Source organism: Pithys albifrons, chromosome 11 (genome assembly GCF_047495875.1).
Source record: "Pithys albifrons albifrons isolate INPA30051 chromosome 11, PitAlb_v1, whole genome shotgun sequence".
In the NCBI taxonomy this organism is placed as follows: domain Eukaryota; kingdom Metazoa; phylum Chordata; class Aves; order Passeriformes; family Thamnophilidae; genus Pithys; species Pithys albifrons.
The window spans coordinates 23,306,340-23,312,339 of NC_092468.1; positions in this window are offsets into that span (position 1 = coordinate 23,306,340).

Below are 6,000 nucleotides of genomic sequence, written 5' to 3' on the forward strand. Positions count from 1 at the left end.
TTTTAAGGCTGGCACTTTTAAGCCTGACCTGAATCATCCTGATTTTTTACTCAGCTGCTGAAACATCTCTGCCTCATATTACCAAGGAGAGAAATTGCTGCCTTCCAATGTTCTTGACCTTGCTCAGCACATTCCTCGTGCCAGAACTGCCTCTCTTTTAGCTGCCAATAAAGCACAACCATCGTGCTCAGAGATGACAAACCAAAGCTGCAGAAGTTGAATTCCAGGAGCATTTATAATTTCTCCTAAGAATGAAGAGCTCCCCTCCAACACTGTGAGCTCCAGGCTGCTGGGGATGCTCTGCCTTTGGCTCACATTTCTGTGAGTTATGGTGGGATTTCTCCAGGCACACTTCAGCATGTTGTACTTACATCAACACTTACTAATCCTTAGCAAAACTTTTGACAAATGAAGTTTGTTCTGGGGATGGACAAACAGGGAAAATAATCTGGAGTTAGAGTCATCGTTATTTTCTAACCCTCTTTTGTCTTTAGCACAACAGATGTGCATTGAAAAGAAAAACATGGTTCCAATGCTTTTAAGATTACCAGGATTTTTCTTCCACAAACATCTCCTATAAAAGCTTTTGCTGAGAAAAATGAGTGCCCAAAAGCCCCATTTGGAGCTGCCCTGGTGAGCCCCATGTACACAGATTTGCACTTTCCTCTCCTTTTAGGGGCCTCCAGCTTGAGCAGTTCCCAGTGGGGGGACTGCACAGAAGCAAAAAGTCCATTTAGCAGAGATGAACAGATTCATTTTTATTTGTGAAATAAATCCTGGACTTTAAGGGGTGAAATTCTGTGACATAAATAATCCCATGGGGCCACAGCCACTCTGTTACAGTAAGTTTTAAACCAATTTGCCATAAATATGGGTGTCCAAGCCCAAGAATACAAACTCAATACCTAGTAGGTATTTCCAACTGTGAGACAGTTCCTGTTGGTTTCAATTAAGCTTTGCAAAACCCCCCTGGTGTCACGAAGGAAAATAATGAGGCAACATAAACCAAAGTGCTTCACTTCCAGTGCAGACTTTGGGCTGTGTGAATCAAATTTGCACTGAAAATAAGCAACTCACCAGCACTCTGAGAACAGCAGGTCAAGGAAAAGCAGGATGAGAGCCAGAGTGGGGGGGAAGAAGGGAATTAAAATGTTTTCCAAGACCCCAGTTTCAGCTGGATGCAACCACTTTATTACTTCTTTGCACCACAACTCTATGGATTGTATAAACAGACAATATTATCATCTCACTTGCCATGATAGAATGTTCCTCCTGCAGATCTCAAAACAATTTACAAACCTCTGGCAAAGGCTGCCTTAAAATTCTGGGAAAGTTTTCCTGAATGTTATCAGCAATTTATAAACAGAAAGTAAAAAATCAATTAAAAAATCACAGCAAGTATTTTTCCATTATATTAACATCTAGGGATGTCCACTGAGACAAAATCAGTTGTGAAAAATATACAGTGAGAGGTTAAATATTTATAGCTTTAATAAACAATACATGGGAAGAAGCCAATGACGATTCCTAACTCACAGGGAAGAAAAAGGATGTGTGTAAATACGCAAAGTCAAGCAGAAGCAGGGATAGGATGCTTAGACCATGGTTATCTTGAGGTCTGGTCCAGTGCCCAAGCTACTGGTCCAACAGAATGTTTTGGGTTTTTTATAACTAACCCATGGAAGTACATCAGCTGATAGGAAGTTTAGATGAACATTAAACTACTGTTACAGTTTCTTGTGCAGTGACTTAAACACCTTTGAACTCTGTGAAGAAATTACCACCAACTGGAGGAGGATTTTTTTCCCTATTTCCCATTTCTTTTTTGTCTCTGAAGTAAAACTGTTAAATAAAAAATCCTCTGAAATAAAATGTGGACTGAAGGAACCTCTCACAAAGATCCTCCCACAGAGACCCTTCAGACCAGGAGTCAGCACTTCCTTTGATCCCTATGAAAAAATATGCTGGCGTAGAGAACTATGCAGCAACAATTTATTTATTTTTTTTTAATTTTGGGTATTTGGTTCAATCTCTGTGGTCACCTTCGGAGAAATTTCCATTTTATTAAGTCTGAAATCTAAACCAAAAGTGGTTTTACTTTCATAGGACTTAGTTTTGGCAGACAGAAAGGAGACAACGATGGAGCTGAAGCTCACCTGGCTCAGCCCAGCATTCCCTCTCCGGGATAGACCCAGCTCTTGCCCAGTATACCTTGGCTGAGAGATGTGGGAGATGATGCAGGAATGGCCGGGAAAATCGGGAATGCCCAGGAGATGATGCGGGAATGGCTGAGAGATGATGCAGAAATGGCTGGGAAATTCAGGAATGACTGGGAGATGATGCGGGAATGCCAGGGAAATTCGGAATTGGCTGGGAGTTGATGCGGGAATGGCCGGGAGATGATGCGGAAATGCCCGGGAAGTTCGGAAATGGCCGGGAGATGGTGCAGGAATGCCCGAGAGATGCGGGAAAGGCCGGGAAATGCTCCGGGAATGCCCGGGAGATGATGCGGGAATGGCCGGGAGATGATGCGGGAATGGCCGGGAGATGATGCGGGAATGGCCGGGATGTTCTGCAGCGTCAGGGATCTGGTGCCACCTGGCGGCCAGACATGGAACGTCACCGAGCAGCGGCCGCGCAGCCGCCCGGGCGGGGGAACCCCGGAAAGCTCCTGGTCCCACCTTTCCATCCCTTCTCCCATATGGATTTTGTGCCTGAAGGATGCCTGTGATATTCCTGTAACCCACAGGGACAACATACAAGGTCCCTGGGTCCGAAATGTCATTTTCTCAACAGCCACACAAATGGTGTTCTCAGAGTTCCTCCTGAAGAGCCCTCGGGATCTTATTCCAGCATGTGCTGGTGCTGTTGAGGAATTGTAGGGCGTAAATAGAACAGAAATTTTAAAAAAATCATCTCAAACCATGGCTGAACAAGGAGAGAAGAAAGAAGAGGAAGAAGAAATCTCAAATTGGCTCCCAGCTTGAATGCCTGAATAGTAGAAAACAAAATTACTGGAAAAAAACTTGTGTCAGAGAGAAGCACCAGATGGGTTGGAGAAGTTTCTTCTGTAGTGAGCAGGGATTGTGGAGTCATAGGATCATTAAGGCTGGAAAGGCCTCTAAGGTCATGGAGTCCAACCATCAGTCCAGCACTACCACCATGTTCACCATCAAAACCATGTCCCCAAGTGCCACATTTTTTTGAACACATTTTTTGGAACATTTCCAGGGACTCCGTCACTGCCCTGGGCAGCCTGTTTTGATGCTTGGCAACCCTTTCCATGAAGAATTTTTCCCTAATATCCAATGTAAACCTTTCCTGGTGCAACTCGAGGCCGTTTCCTCTCATCCTGTCACTTGGTACCTGGGAGAAGAGTCCAACCCCCAACTGGCTACAACCTCTGCATCTGCTGAGAGATTCACATGCCAGTGCCACCCACAGACTGTAATGGATAAATACAACACAAAAGGAACTTTGGAGCCACACCTGAGTAGTGTGGAGAGCAAACACCCCATTCTGGCAGTGCACACACCTGTGGTAAGCAGAACTGAGCTGTGCTCAGCCAGAACCTCTCAGCATTTTCCCACCAGGCTGTGCTTGTAAGGAATGTTTCTGTCACTACATGTTCTCGTTACAAGGTGTTAAATTTGGCTAACAAATATACTGCTCCTTTTTAATGTACAACACGACTGCACTTTAGTCAGCGTTTCTCCTCTCATTAAAAAGTAAAACAATATTTCATCTGCACAAGTTGATTTGCATACAGAGGCTTCCCTGTCACCACCATGTCTTGAAACACGAAGTCATATTTCATTGAAAACCCTCAAAAAAGGATTATATACTCACTTCAAAGGGCTTATTATTCACCATCTGAGAGGTTACTAAGAACCCCAGAAGGATCTGTTGGATTTGTTTCTGCAAATGCTGCCACAAATATACTCAAGTCATTTACTCCTGTGGTGCTTCTCATCAGGAAAAGATGAAGTTACAGGTCACACAGCTCTCAGTCCAAATGGAGATTCCTGAAAAAGCTTGGATAAGCTCCTTCCTGATGAATATGAATCAGAAACCTATAATATGGCCCTTGTCCAGAAGGCAGCTAAATTCTGGAAGTAATGTAAAAAATAAGACACCCTTGGGACCTTGGGGTGAGGAATTTTGAGAGTGTTTCCCTCCTTTTAAAAGGTTCCTAATGAGTTGGGGATCAAGATCAGCTCTTCTTTTTGTCTCCCCCATCATCCTCTTTTCAGCTCTATCAGAATTATTGGCCATTATTAGATGGGCTGTAGTGATGGAGAGACACCAGTTAAAAGCTCTTTACTGCACATTTATTATGTGTGCTCATACCTCGTGTTTTGTAATCCCTTTTCCAAATTCTCTTCAACAACAGGGTCCTGATCCCAGGGGTCAATGTGGCCCCAAAGCAAAGTCCACATAAACTTCAAGGCATAAGGAATTTATGAGATACTGGGCAGAGAAACGGTATGATCAAAGTACAACATAAACTCCCAACTTTTCCAGCCTCAATCTTTAGGTGCAAAGGAAAATAAATTGGCAGGAGCACATTCCTGGTTGGTTGTTTCAGTAAAAGCAGCTCATTATTTGAAGGGAGAAACTCACCCCAGCCTAAAAAAACCTGGAGATTTACTCTATGATCCCCATCTGACTTGGGATGACATCAAGACTTTTCAACATGATATCCAAACCAGTCAGAAGGCCAGGGGTTGGAATATTTTAATCATAGAATAACAGAAAAGAATCACAGAATGGTTTGGGTTGGAAGGGATCTTAAATATCATCTCATTCCAACCCCTTGCCATGGGCAGGGACACCTTCCACTAGACCAGGTTGCTCCAAGTCTCACCTAACCTGGCCTTGAACACTTCCAAGGATGGAGCATCCACAGCATCTCTGGGCAGCCTGTTCCCAGAAAGAGGGCTGAAATTATGGCTGAATTCTTTCTTTCTCTGGTTCAGAGAAGACTCAGTCTCCATGTGCCATCTCTCAGGTAGGTGTTATCCATGCACTGCCTGGCTGTGGACTCTGACAAGACTAATCCCTCAATCTACAAGGCAGAGCTTTGACAAACTGTGTGCTCTTTTCTCAAGGCAGGAGATGTTTGTGGGAAAAGCAGCTCAGATCACAAAGGCTTGACTAGTTGTGACTGAGCACAGAGGCTCCTTTGATTTGCTGTTTTTGAAGGCAGGATCCCAGTCAATGTTTCTTGTAGTCAAGGAGAATTTTTGTTCAAAGGAATTTATGTTGTGTCCCAGCAAAGCACTATGGTATGGAAACAGGACAGAAAGCTTGGATGCATGTTCTGGAGCTCTTTTATAACTAGAGGGCTTGGAGCCCATGCAGTAAAAAGATTTGCAGTGATTTCAAGACCTATGGCCAGATCTCTTGGGCGAAGTTTCCCATTATACAGGACTGTTGTACACAGGCTGAGCTGCACAATTTCCTTTGTAAGGGAAAAAATCTCCAAATATGATCATTAGTCTGTGGCTTTGCACTCTGGCAGGGCCCCTGGGTAAGCATCAACCCATGGGAACACACTCTGTGGGTTTTATGTTTGCATGTACAAGTTGTGAGTAGTGGTAAGAGCTTTGGCACCTTGAGTAGTGTTTGTTTGTTGTTGCCAGCAGAAATCCTGCACCACATAAACATGCTGGACATCTGCCACTTACAGGTTTAGCACAGAATCATGGAATGAGTTGGGTTGGAAGGGACCTTCAGGCTCATCCAGTGCCACCCCCTGCCATGGGCAGGGACACCTCCCACCAGCCCAGGTTGCTCCAAGCCCTGTCCAACCTGGCCTTGGACACTCCCAGGGATGGAGAGTTCACAGTCCAGATAAGGCACATATAGAGTGTCCTCTGAGGTTAATATGACAAACACGCAGTTTAAACTGGAGCACAAGCCCTATGGGGAGAAGCTGAGGGAGCTGGGGGTGTTCAGCCTGGAGAAGAGGAGGCTCAGAGGTGACCTCAGCACTGT